At 46.7% G+C, this 13,367-nt stretch overlaps 1 long non-coding RNA gene across 2 annotated transcripts in view; it reads left to right on the forward strand.

Moving 5' to 3' along the window:
• The first annotated feature begins 8,618 nt into the window (after positions 1–8,618).
• LOC140642501 (uncharacterized) overlaps positions 8,619–13,367 on the forward strand; it is a 62,491-nt gene continuing 57,742 nt past the window's right edge. For both annotated transcript variants that reach the window (XR_012038918.1, XR_012038917.1), the window contains exon 1: positions 8,619–8,850. This is a non-coding gene — a long non-coding RNA (uncharacterized lncRNA). The remainder of the gene's footprint in view (positions 8,851–13,367) is intronic.

Genomic DNA, 13,367 nt, shown 5'->3' on the forward strand with positions numbered 1-13,367 from the left:
ACTGTGATCTCTTTTATAACCTTTTTATCACCCCAAAAAGGAACCCTGAGCCCCTGAGCTATCACTAAGGTGATCAGTTTTTTTAAAAACCACTTGGTTGAGGTATGATTGATATATATATAAAAAAAAATCAAAAACCAAACTGTACATACTGAATGTGTACCAGGTGATGAGTTGGAGGGTAAGTACACAAACGTGAGACCATCCCCACCATCGGGGCCACAGACATTCTCCGTCGCCTCCCCAACTTTCTCCCTGCCCCCTTTATTACTATCACCGTCGCCGTCATCATTACTATTACTGTGGTAAAACCCCTTCACATAAGACGTATCCACCTAGCAAATTCTAAGTACTGTTGGCTCTGAGGCACTATGCTGGGTAGGCAGCCCGTAGCCAGAATTTATTCACTGTGCAAAACAAAAAATGTATACCCTTGACCATCCCCTCTCCACTTCCCGCTGACCCCCCAGCCCCTCTGCTTCTATGAGTTTGACTATTATTTTGACTATTTCATTATTTGGCTATTTTATTACTTGACTATTTTAATATTTGACTATTTTATTATTTGACTATTTTATTACTTGACTATTTTATTATTTGACCACTTTATTATTATGTGAGTGAGATCGTCACAGTATTTGTCTTCCTGTTTCTGGTCAAAGTCTGTATTCTTGAGCATTCCACTTTCACGTACATCTGGAGTAGATAAAAGGTCACTTTTCTCCCACTGTCTCTCTCCTTCTTCATTCATTCGTCCCCTGCTACCCCCACTTCTTTCACTCTTTCCAGCCAAATGCATCCATTTCCCATCAAAAGCTTGGTGACATTTGCAATGGGAGTGGATTTGTTTTTTTCAGGGTTGTGCTTCTAATGGCATTTTTTTTTTTTTTTGACAGCCCATGGGAGTTGGCGTGTTTTGTCTTGACACTGCTAAATACCCTCCTGCATGAAATCAAAGCAGATCTTTCATGTGTCACTGCTGGATAATGGCTTTTCTTGGGTGGTGTCCAATCCAGAGAATTGATGCTATTTTATTCCCCTGATGAAAACTGTTATTTGGCTTCTTCCAGCTTTTAAATTATCCTGTCTTAGCATCTCCATCTCGGCCGAAGAGGTAAATCTGTTGTAAAGAACAGGTACTTTTTTACTGAAGCCGAGGCATCAAGGTTGAGCAAGTACTTGTTAGAAGCTGAGCATTCGAAGCCTTCCATCCTAGTACGGTGCCTGGAAAGTCATGGCTTTTCCAACCTCAAATAGTTTTTGTCTTGTTTTGTTTTGCTTTGCTTTGTTTTGCACGAGACCTAGGAGGAAATTTTTCAGGCCTTTCAGGAAAAAAAAAAATAGGATTAGGTCATATGTGGGGAGGTTGTGGACAGGATGGCAGAGGAGATGCTCCACACAGATCTTACTCTTAGTATGTAGGCAACTCTTCTTTCTGTTGGGAAATTCCCCTTCTAGAGACTTTTGTTGGTCTGTCCGTCACACAGAGATTTTCCTGAGGGTTGGGCATCTGAGCCAGACCAGACAAGCATACCCCATCTCTCGAACTCACTAATGTGTCTTGAGGTGGACATCTCATCCAGCAGAGCCATTCAGAGCCGTGGTAGGGCCTAACAGAAGTTCGCTCCCTCTAGAGATGGCAAAAGCAAAGAGCCGTTTAAGTCTGTAGCTACTGAATAATCTGTGCTGCCAAGTAGCGAAAACCTGCTTAAGGAGGAATGGAGCAGAGCTTAAAGGCGGAGATGCAGCAACTGCATCTTCAGGACACAATGTGATGTCCTGGATCCAGCCATGCCTGAACTCCAACCTGGTCCTCCTCATCGTTTCAACTGTGAGAATGAATAAATGGACATTAGGGCCAAACGGATTTGAATTGGATACGTGTCATTTGAAATTGACCAGTGTGCTAATACAACATATGCAGGAATTTCTGGTCAAATAGAAAGTGAACAAATAGGATTCACTTACCCTCCATACCAGTCCTCTTCCAGGGAGGATCTCATGAGGGCCGGTGAATTGTCTCTTGGCACCAACCAGGAACAAATGAAGCCTCTGCTTTGTTCCTGCTTTTCTCCATCCACATGGAGCAGCTGAATGTTTTACTCAGTCTCCCGATTCTTCTTCTTCTACCTCGTGTAGGCCACACCCGCATAACTGAGGACGCCGTTGTTCTGACCACAGTTTTTGCTAAAAGTAAATACTAGTGACGTCTCATTCTTCACAACTGAGTTGCACTACGCTGGCTCTCGAAGCACTGGGCACCGAGAACATCTCTTCTTTTTCTTCTTGCATGTGACCAATTCTGCTTACCAAAGCATCATCCTAAATAATGACGGGTTTGTTTTCGCTGTACGGAATAAATATATGAAAAGCCACGAATCAGAACAACTTGTCGTTGGCTAAAAGCAGCACTTCTACACCGGACTGATACAACCCCTGCTGGGGCAGCAGCTTGGGGGGTAATGGGATAGCTCAGGATTTTTGCAATGCTGCGTATATCGTAAATCTAGCATAAGCACCGCGTGAAAAATGTCAGCATGTACACCCGCAAATCTTTATTTAATTTTTTTTTATCTGCAAATCTTTAACTTTGGAGACTCCTCCCTAAGAACACCAGTGTCCTAAGTGCTGGCCCTGGGTGAGCCCTCGGGAGCTCCCGGCTCCATTTCCTTCCTCCTTCCCTCCACCAACGTTCAGCGACTGCTTATCAACCAGGATTCCTGGAGATGTGAAGTTGAAGGAGACACGTCCCTGCTCACAAGGACTTTGCAGCTTGCTTGACAAGCGATGCAACTACTGTGACTCTGGGGCCACCAAATGCTGCAGTAGATTCGCGTGTGTCTGACACGTCCGATCACCTAGGATTCCGCGAGAATGTGGCCGTAGCCTCCGGCACCTGCAGTTCTCAGTCCCTTGAGGTCTGGCGACAGTGGAGACAACAGTGCATGGTGGCCACCGTGCAGGTGCCCGGGGCCTGCGCAGCCGATAGCAGGGTGATAATGGTGAGCCTGGGGCACCTGGAGGCTCGGGGAGGTGTGGCTCCATATGGGCTGGGTGCCAAGCCACCGAAGGTAATCACGTTGGACTTTGGGGACGGTGCCCCACTCGGATGCCCGCAGCCCGCCACCAAGCTGGGTGGGCCTTCCTGAGTTGCAGGGGACACTGAGAATCCCTGTCCACCGGCCACGTCCTGTCCTCCTTTTTGCAGCGTGGCCCTGTGGGGAGGAAGGCCTGGGACAGGCAGCGCAGGAGGCCACCCCGCTTCACCCTGGGCAGGGTCAGGGAGGCCTTCCCGGAGGAGGTGGTGGCTACGCTGACTTTCGGAGAGCATTAGAAAGGCAGAGGGAGGGGAAGGGGTGGTCCCGGTGGGGGAAGCCTCAGGCTCAGGAGGGCGGGCTCCTGGAGCCAGGAGAATAGCGAAAAAGACTTGGAGAATGCGACACAAGGTTGTATGTAGGTGTGCATGGGGAGAGGCCGGCGGAGCGATGCCAAGGGAGTAAGGCCAGAGCCGTGCTTAGGTTACTGTGACATCGGTGGGGAGGAAGGACGGGGTGTGAGTGTACGCGAGTGGAGAGATCTGGGAAGCAGCAGTGAGAGCATTAGGAGGCCAGAGACAACAGCAGTCCCGTGGGCACACAGGAGCCCACGGTGCGGCCCAAGGGACCAGCAGCGGGGACGGAGGAGAGGTTTGGAGGCAGCCTCAGAGAGCGGATCTGGGGTTCAGGGCCCTGGGGGAGTGAGGAGGATCGCAAGGGCGGCTTTTCCAGAAGAGCACTGTGGAACCAGCCTCTCGGATGGCGTGAAAGAGAAAGCATTCAGCTACTTGTTAAAGACCAAAGGGGGGCCCCTGGGGGGTCAGCGGTTGAGCACCTGCCTTCAGCCCAGGGTGTGATCCTGGGGCCTCAGGATCGAGTCCCATCGGGCTCCCTGCAGGGAGCCTGCTTCTCCCTCTGCCCGTGTCTCTGCCTCTCTCTCTGTGTCTCATGAATAAATAAATGCATCTTAAAAAAAAAAAAAAAAAGAAGAAGAAGACCAAAAGGAAGACTCTATCCAGAGAAACTACTGCAACAGGTGCCTCCCAGTGGGGTGGATGGGGATTGAGCGGGATTTCAGAGACCACAAGGAAAAGTGGAAATGCACAGCCACGGAGCAGAGAGAAACCATCCAGCCTGGGGCCCTGGCTAAGGCTGTGTCCCAGGACTCGACGGGAGGCAGGCCGGTGCGGGGAGCACACATGGGGGGAATTGGCTCAGATGTCGGGGGTCGCTCAGATACCAAGGGTGAGGGATTCTTGCTGAACTGACACAGCAGGTTCTTGTCCAAACCTGACTAAGTGAGCTCAGGACCGAGGGGGCCACTTAGAAGAGCCCCCCAAGTTCGGGCAAAGGAGAGCCTCATCAACGACGGTTCCTGAGCGGGAGCAGAAGAGATCCCCAGAGCCCTTGGGGTTCCCGAGGCTGAAGTACCTCACCTGCTGGTCAGTTCAGCCCTGGGCAGCCTTACGTCACCGCTCACCTGAGAGGGTACCAGAGGCCGGAAGGACGCAGGGAGGCCACTCCGGTCTCCCTTAGCTGGTCACCATTGGCCTTGGGAAGAGCCGCTGGGGGAGCGTGGGGAGCAAGGGTGCAAGGTAGGGGTGAGGACCCCTGGAGGCACCCGAGGGAAGAGGCCAGGTGCATATTCTTTACACCCCTCTGCAGGGACCAGGATGCAACAGTTCGACGCACCATCACTGTCAGGACTTTCTAATCACTGTCACTTAGCGTAATACCCTCTAGTTCTTTTTTTTTTTTTTTAAAGTTCTTAAAAAAAAAATCACCATCAGGGTCATAGAAAACTTAGGAGAACTAATACCCCACTGGGCACTGTGCGATGCGTAGCCAGGTTCCCTGACTAGTGCCTCTCAGATCTTGAAAATACACCGAGTGCAGAGGACATCACCTCCGGAGGAGAAGGGTGGACACGAGGAAGAGCTCGACTCCCACCCCCCAAAGTCATGTCTTGGTCCAAGTCACGCAGACTTCTAGGCCCATAGGTTCACTCCTTCCATTGCCACCCCAAAAGCTCACGGGAACGTTTGCTCCGTACATAAAGGGATCGTGCTCTGGCAGCTGCATCCCGAACAATCACCTTAGAGCCAGAGCCACTCGCCCAGCTGTAACGGCTGGACTTGCGTGTCACCAGCGGCCTCCCTAACGATTAGAACAGTTTGGCAGTGGCACCAGCTGCGGGCTACGTAGTGGTGCTGCGCTGTCTTCCTTTAGCAAGGGAGATTTCTGCATCCCAAGCGAGATGACACTTACTTAATCCAGATACGGTCTCTCGGGGTGTTCCCCAATTCCAACTCCTGGATCACCCCAACCATCGGTATTCAAAGAAAGATGGCTTGGGGCCCCATCACATGCACATACAGGGAAAGCCAGCATGCATTTCTAGACACTGTGCAAATCCTCAGGGGCTGGGCTGATTCTTCTAGGCTTTCTGCTCCTACTAAATTCTCAATCTTACTTCTCTCTTGCTTCATGGGGTTCTTTTCATCCCAATCGTGAGCACAGTTGCTTTTTCCTTTGATGTCATTCGTGTGTAGCCCATTTTTACAGAGTTCGAGACAGTGGGGATTGTATTGCCTCGGAGCACGGCCAGTTCTTTAAAACTAAATGTGAGAGATCTCTTGATTTCTAGACTGACACATTCCCAGCTTTTTCTACCAGTGTGAGAATTTCTCTTGAGCTCTCTTCTCCTGGACCCTCCAGATTTCATTTTCCTGGACTCTCTCCCTCCTCCCTTGTGTCTCCACCTACCTCTCTATCAGCTTATTCTGTCCCCGCCATTTCAATCTGCCCTTGGAAACCTATTTTTTCTTCTATTATTAGGCAGAGAAATAGATCTTTCTTTGGCTTAATGGTCTTCCTTTGAACAATATTTCCAGAGCCTACTTTTCCACAACCAAGTGGCTCCTCAAGACATTTTGCTAAGCAAAAGATGCTTTCTCCTTAAGAGAAATTTCATCAACAGCTTTAAAAATAAAACTTTATTTCCTTGCTATATTAAAATATGTCATACCCAGATTTTAGTAACTAGCTTATCAGCATTACTTTTATAGTATTGCCAAAATAAAGCTATAATTTGAAAATCACTGAGTAAGGAGAGAGAAGACTTCAGGATGGCCGGATTTTATGTTCCTGTTTTTCCATCTTCTTTGCTCATTTCTACATATTGCCTCCTAAGGCTGAGATCCTTTCCCATAAACAGCCTTGTCATCATTTTCTTCAGATTTTTTTTTTGTAAGATAAGCCTTTATTTCCAGGACACAGTTAGCTGGTGGTGGATATTAAAATTAAAACAATAGACCTGAGGTTCCATCTGATATGTGCAAAAAAGAGTTGGAAAGAGGTAGAGTGCTTGCTTACTTATTATTTTTGTTACAGCCAGAAATTCACACCCAGAACCAAAATCCAGGAACACAGTCCAAGATGAAGTGGTTTCTGGGTTTGTATCGTAAAGGTTCTTTCTTGGTCTCCCATTTATCCCTTGAGACGTAAACGCTCTTCCTTCAGATCCTCTTTGAGACGTGAATTGGTCAATATCCACAGCTTCACTGTTGACAGCAATTCCATAAATTACTTGAAAGCAGTTTGCATTTTCTACTTGATCATGTAGTCCTGCCTCACATCGCATCTTGGAGAGAGGTTGTTTTTTTTTTTTTTTTTCCTTGTTTGCACAGTTTGCTAAGAAGTTCCCAAGTCAGTATTGGAACATCTTATCATCATGGAGGCCTCCCACTGGCTATACTTCTAGTCTTTCAAAATAGGCATGATCTGAAAATGATTTTATGGGGTTGATGAGCCAGACAAGTCAGCTCCATCACTAGGCATCCCCCGGATCACGTGTGACTTCACATAGTGACATCATCAGACAGCAGGGGTACCTGGGGAGGGGGGGGCGCACCCTGGACCAAGCCAGCAGTGAACTTCCCCAACCTGACTCCCCAGCCCTCAGCTGTGGGGCCATGCCTGAGGTGTACATCTATCTGCTTAGCATCACATTTCCTATCCAGATGTCTCCTGGTTTCACCAGCTCAAGTCTTATAAATATCGTAAAATCTCCGGATTCCTCTATCTGCATAAGTACGGACTCAGTATCCTTGAAATTGTTCCTAGTCACCCTGCAAGTTTCCCATGGGGGTTTTACAGGTGCCACAGAGCAGTCACCTGGTGGCCTCCCATGCTCATCCTCTCTCATATGCCCTTATTCCAGCCCCCATCATCATTGACCTGTCGGTTGTGTTAGCATAATAAAACCAGTAAACATAGCAGAGTCACTTCCACGTGGCAGGAATGTTCCCAAAGCCATATGCATATTATGCCGTGTAATCTTACAGCCCTACTATGAGGTAGGCCCCATTGTCCCCATTTTACAGAGGAGGAAACTGAAGTTCACACAAGGATCAGCGAGGAAGAACCCAGAGTCTTTGCCTTTAACCACTTAGTTCTTTGCCTGTTGTAGTCAGGTTAGGTGTTGACTTTAAACTCTGTGGATGAGAACACAAGCCACGCAAGACATGAGTCAGACCTGGGTTTGAATCCCAGCTCAGCCACTAACTTATTGTGTCATCTGTAAGTTATGTGACTTCTTTGGTCCACAGCATCCTTATCTCTCAATGCGGATACTACTACTACTTTCCTCACGAGGTGTCGATGGACATTGACTAGAATAGTGCATTATAGCAACATGAAGTGGAATCCTTGGTGTGTTGTAAGCACGCGATGAATATGAGCTTTGAATGTAGTAACATTAATCCCCCTTTGTGCTAATATTCTTTTTATAGATGAGCAAACTGAGACTTGGGAAAGTAGAAAACTTGTCCAAGATTAAAGAGCTTTAAAGAGGCTATCATGGGGCACCTGGGGGGGCTCACCTGATTAAGCATCTGTCCTCAGCTCAGATCATGATCTCGGGGTTCTGGGATTGAGCCCTACATTGGACTCCCTGCTCAGTGGGGAGTCTGCCTCTCCCCTCCCCTCCCTGCTTGTGTGCTCTGCTCTCTCACATAAATAAATAAAATCTTAAAAAAAAAAAAAAAAGAAACCATTGAGGCTTGAAACACAGCTCCAGGACACCAAAGTCTGTGTGCTTTCCACCCATACCTTATCTAGCTACATGGGATTGCTGCCCATCAGCTCCATAGGTGCTAAAGCCCATGTGGAAAATGCTCTGCAGGATGTGGTCTTGATCAAGAAGCAGGCTCTGCCCTGATCTTATGTACCATTACCTGCGATAAGAGCCATATGTGAGAAGTTCCAAATGAGTAGAACAAATGACGTGTGACTAGAGTGTTGAGTGGAGTGGGGCCATGTGACTGTGAGCTCAGTCGTTCCTGGGTAGTCTCAAACCTTTGGCCGAGCGCCTGGCTCTTCGTTTCACCTCTTGCTGCTGAACTCGTGTTTTTCTTTAAACCCAAGGGTCCAGCTCCACGTGTAACATAATATCATGTAAATGAGGGTAATCTTGGAAGGCAGGCTGCTTGTCATACTATAGTTGCTTTGTTGCTCTAACGAAAACCACATGCTTCATGGTATTTTTAGACTAGTTAATATCAGCAGGTCAGCAGCATTTTTATTTAGATACTGCTGTTCCAGCTGTGCTTCTTCTAGACGCTTCAAGAAAATTCAGAATTTCTACTAGACCATAAGCTTTCAGGAGAGTAGAAAATCGAGAGAAAGTGACCAGCACTTTCCTCTGGGCTCTCCTGGTTTCCATGTGGAATTTGTATTGGCTTCCCTGAGTGTGAAAGGAAGATATGGCTGACCAAGGGGCTCGCTTTCAAAGAATGGTGGAACCAATAATAAGGTGGGATATGTGATGAGAAATGACTTAAGTCTGTCCTGAAGGGAAGAGAGTAGAAAAGGGGGAAGGGGAAGGAAGGGGGATGTCCAATGCCTGGCTGAGTTCTTGATGTTTACTGGCATTACTGGCATGGTGTGGGCTTTTGGTTGTGGTTTGTTTGCTTTTGTTTTATTGTTTTGAGAAAAGGAAGATCATTCCAGTCCATTCGTGAGCCCTCTTGGAAGTCATTTGGAGTTTCTAAATTTGCTTCTTTCAGAGAAAGTTTTCATGTCTTGGGAAAGGTCCTTAAATTACTTTTCTCCCCAACTAAATCATACCTCTCTTTCCCCATCCCAAATTAAATACCCAATATCTTTGTAGCCAGAAAAATAAACATGCTGCATCTCTTTCCCTAGAGAGAAATTGAGACAGGGCTTTGATTTCGAATCTAATGATGTCAGTAGGATCAGTGCTTTCTGTCCTTGGGGTAGGTGTTTGTGGATTCAAGGAGTGGTTGAAGGGCATACTGTCCTCTGCCCAGCAGGTTAGAGGAAAAAAGGGTAAAAGAAAGGAAGGATCTAGGTCCTTCATAACAATCTTAAGGAGAAAGACCTTTTTGCCAAGGATCAGGTCAATTTATGACAAGCCCAGGCGAGCAATAGCTCAGAACCGTCTGGTGGGAGAAGGCATGACTGATGAGATTTTTGCTTGACATATGTTTTGTTTTGTCCTATTTTAACTGATGTCTTGTGAATGCACTGGGTCCAACACCTACACACAGGAAACTGCCAAATTTCCCCCACTATGACCACCTTGAAAATGTACGCTGCTGCATTTTCTTCTCTTGTCCCCTTCTGTAGCCTGGTCATTTTTATATGAAAGAACAAAAAACAAACCCCAAGTCTTACTTTGATAATTGTGACTCTTTGAGTATTAAAAGACTCAGTGGAGTCTAAATCAAATCTTTGATCTCAGATCCAATTTAAAACTTCTCTCATTTCCATAGCATGGAGCTGACCCTTGGCTGGGGGTCCTGAAATGGGGAAGGAGGGTTGATCTTGGGCTCTGCTTGGGCAATGTTCTTTCTGACTCACTCTTCCTCCTCAATTTGCTTTGCTGCCTAGGGCTTCTCCAGGGTTAGGGAGTGGGGCAAAAGGGAAAGAAGGGCAAATAGTCTTTTCATGTAGTTGGTGCTCTTTTGGATTCTCTCTTGGCTGGCACTGCCACGGTATTAGGCCCTTTGATACCCCTTTGCACAATGTGCATCTGTGGCTCCTCCATTTTGGGACTTTGTACTGGTTCCTGATATGGCTGATGCCTTCTTCAGCTGACCTCTTGTGACCCACTTTCCTCCGTCCATCTCAAATCCCATCCCAGTGGTCCTATCTCTAGCCTCTTACTATGGGGGTTTCATTGCTCTTGCAGACCACTCTGTAAGGTGGGGTCCTTTTACAATGTTTCAATACATCTTCTATGGTGTCCACAAGGCTCACAAGGACTCATGCAGTCATGCTCCACCATGCTGAAAGCATACTCCCTTGCTGCTTCTGTCTTCAACTGCCCTATTGGGCAGCTTGAGGCAGGCTCCTGCCTTCAGAAATGGTCTGTCCATGAGGCAGGCTTTGGTCTCTGTTCAACTACGTTCAACTACTATGTCCTCAAGCCTTCGAGGGCATGTGTCACACTCTCCTGTGATGAGAATAACTGAATGATCTTTAGTCTTGGGGATTCCCTTCAGTGAGCTCCCTTTGGGAATTTCAAGATTTAAGCACCCAGATCAAGAAGCAGAATATTATCAGAACTCAAAGCACCTCTCATCTTCCTTTCTAGTCTCTCTAGACTAGATTAGTCTCCATTTATATAGTCTATATATATAGTCTAGTTGGGCTACCTTTTAGTGAGTTTTGGTATCCAACAGGTCCCTATAGGATTGAGGAGTTGAGGAGGGAGGTGCATGCTACTTATTACCTTCCCTTTAGGGGCTTCAGCCAAAATGCAGACAGCAGGAAAAGTTCCATTTGCACCTAATGGGCATCTGTAAGTTGAAAGTTCATAAGGAGTGAACTTTCTGTACTGGATCCATTTTGAGACTTCCTCACGAGTCATTCAGAAAAATATTTCCAGATTGCACTATCTCTGGGAATTAGTGTTTGTTCTCAGAAAATGCTTATGAGTATATTTATGTCTGCTTCAACAATTATTTGCTAGACAAACAGAAAAGGTAATAGACATGTCTATATCAGTGGGGAACTATATATATATATGGCTGTAGATAAAATGTATTGAGTACATCTTCCTTGCTGAGCTCTGTTCTGTAAGTGTTTTCACTCTTTAAAGCCTCAGTCCTTGTATAGCCTCACTGTTATTACCACCATATCACAAATAATTGGCTGAGGCACAGAGAGGTTAAGAAACATGACCAAGGTCACACAGCTGGGAAAATTAGAGCTGTATTCAAGCCTTTGTCACCTGGATCTAGAGATCCAGCTTGTAGTCGCATAGCTCTTTTACTTTGGGGTCCAGACTTCACTGAGATCAGGGTGTTCCCCCATTGCCAAGGAGTGCTCCTGAGTTTCCTTAGGCTGAATAACCCAGACTTAGAGAAATGTAGCACTGGGAAGGTGATGGCTTCTGGGTCAGGAGCAGGTCTTTTGGGTAGTGAGTTAGATTTTCACTTTGATGTCATTTTTCTGCCGAGTGGGAAGGATAAGGTATTTGAGAAGTGAGAGCCTCTTTGGGAATGGGTTTGTACCCTGATGGAAACTGCACGAGAAAAGTCTACTTTTTTGATATTCTTCCTTAGGCCATAGGAAGATTCATGGGCAGTGTGCAGATTTAAGTTAAGAGGAAAATATGTTGTTTGTTTCTTGAATTACCCTAGTTGTTTAGACAAGACCGAAACATCTCTACCCCTTTGTGTTGACACAATGTAGAATGAAAGGTCCAGGCACTTGACAGGGATGTGGTCAGCCCCGCATCAACCTCTTGTCTGAATCCATGAGAGGGGAGAAGAACTGATTAATGGGGGTTGACTGGGAGTTCCCAGTGATGACCAGTGAGGAAGAGTGGGAGCCTATGGCAGAATGGGAAGGAGAATAGGGCACTAAGAAGCGAGTTCCAAGGAGAAAAGTGATGTGAGGTAGATTTCCCCCTTCTAGTATGTTCTTAGAAAATCTGACCTATGGGAGAGGAAGAAAGGACAATACTTGGGTTAGATCTTTCTTCATTAAAGATCAATAGGACTGTTACTTGGTCACATAGTTTCAAAGATAGCAAGTCAGAGCGAATCTTGTGTAACCCTTCGCATGGGACTGGGCAGAAATGGGATCGAAGGACATGCTAGATCAGCAAGGGCAGGAGATTGGGCCTCAAGCTTTGTTGAAGGTCCTGGCTGGAGTGCCATAGGTGGGCGGCACTCACAGGAAATAGAAGGTGTGCACAAGGAAAGCCAGCAGTCTCAGCTTCAAAGGAAGGTGGAGTCTGAGCTCAAGGGGGTGGTCTGGCCCTGGGGACTACTGCAAATATTAGGCGCTGCAACATGGAAAAATACCCCGGAGTATGCTCTAAGAGTGTGACTTCTCACGCACTAACTTTCATCTCAGGATCATACAAAGAGCAACACAATAATATTTGCCAGTCTTCGTTCACTTATTTTTTTCATTCACTTTGCAAATATATATATTGGATGCTTCATGTGTGTCTTGTCTTGCACTAAGCCCTGGAGATACTGCTCCATTAGAAGGACAGGATTTCTGCTTGCACAGAGCTCACAGTCCATGGGGATGATCTGATAAAATCAACAGGGTAGCATTTTAGGTGCTTTGATGGGATAAGCACAAGTGCTCTGGGCTCATAGGACACACAAACTAAACTTTAACTGGGGTGGGGGTGGGGTGTTAAAGATGACGACGTCCTGGAGGAAGTGGCATCCATAGGGACGTCTGGAGGATGAATGGCTATCAGCCTGGAAAATTGGGGTGGGGGAGATTGTTTCAAGCAGATGAATCTTGACTCGAATAAGAATGAGAGACAAGGGCACCTGGGTGGCTCAGTGGTTGAGCATCTGCCTTCAGCTCAGGTCATGATCCCGGAGTCCCGGGATCAAGTCCCACATTGGGCTCCCCTGTAGGGAGCCTGCTTCTCCTTCTGCCTGTGTCTCTGCCTCTCTCTCTGTGTCTCTCGTGAATGAATAAATAAAATCTTTTTTTTTTTTAATAACAAGAGACAAAAAGGGAGCCCTGAGAGGCCCGATATGCCTAACGAGGGCTGTGCTGGCAGGAAATGGCTAGAAGGCAGAGGCAGGAGTCAGGGACAGAGTTTGATGGGCTTTATAATCCACCTATAAGGCAGGTCCCACTGCTGTCTTACAGGTGAGGCCAGTGAGCTCAGGGGGTTAAGTGATGTGCCCGGGATCACACAGAGTGGGTAGCAGAGTGGGAATTGGATCTAATATCTGCCTCACCCCAAAGCACTCTCTCTACATTATACTCCTAGGCATCTTTTTTTTTTTTTTAATATGGGAAAAAGTCTAATTAAAATCT

Source organism: Canis lupus, chromosome 11, assembly GCF_048164855.1.
Source record: "Canis lupus baileyi chromosome 11, mCanLup2.hap1, whole genome shotgun sequence".
NCBI lineage: Eukaryota > Metazoa > Chordata > Mammalia > Carnivora > Canidae > Canis > Canis lupus.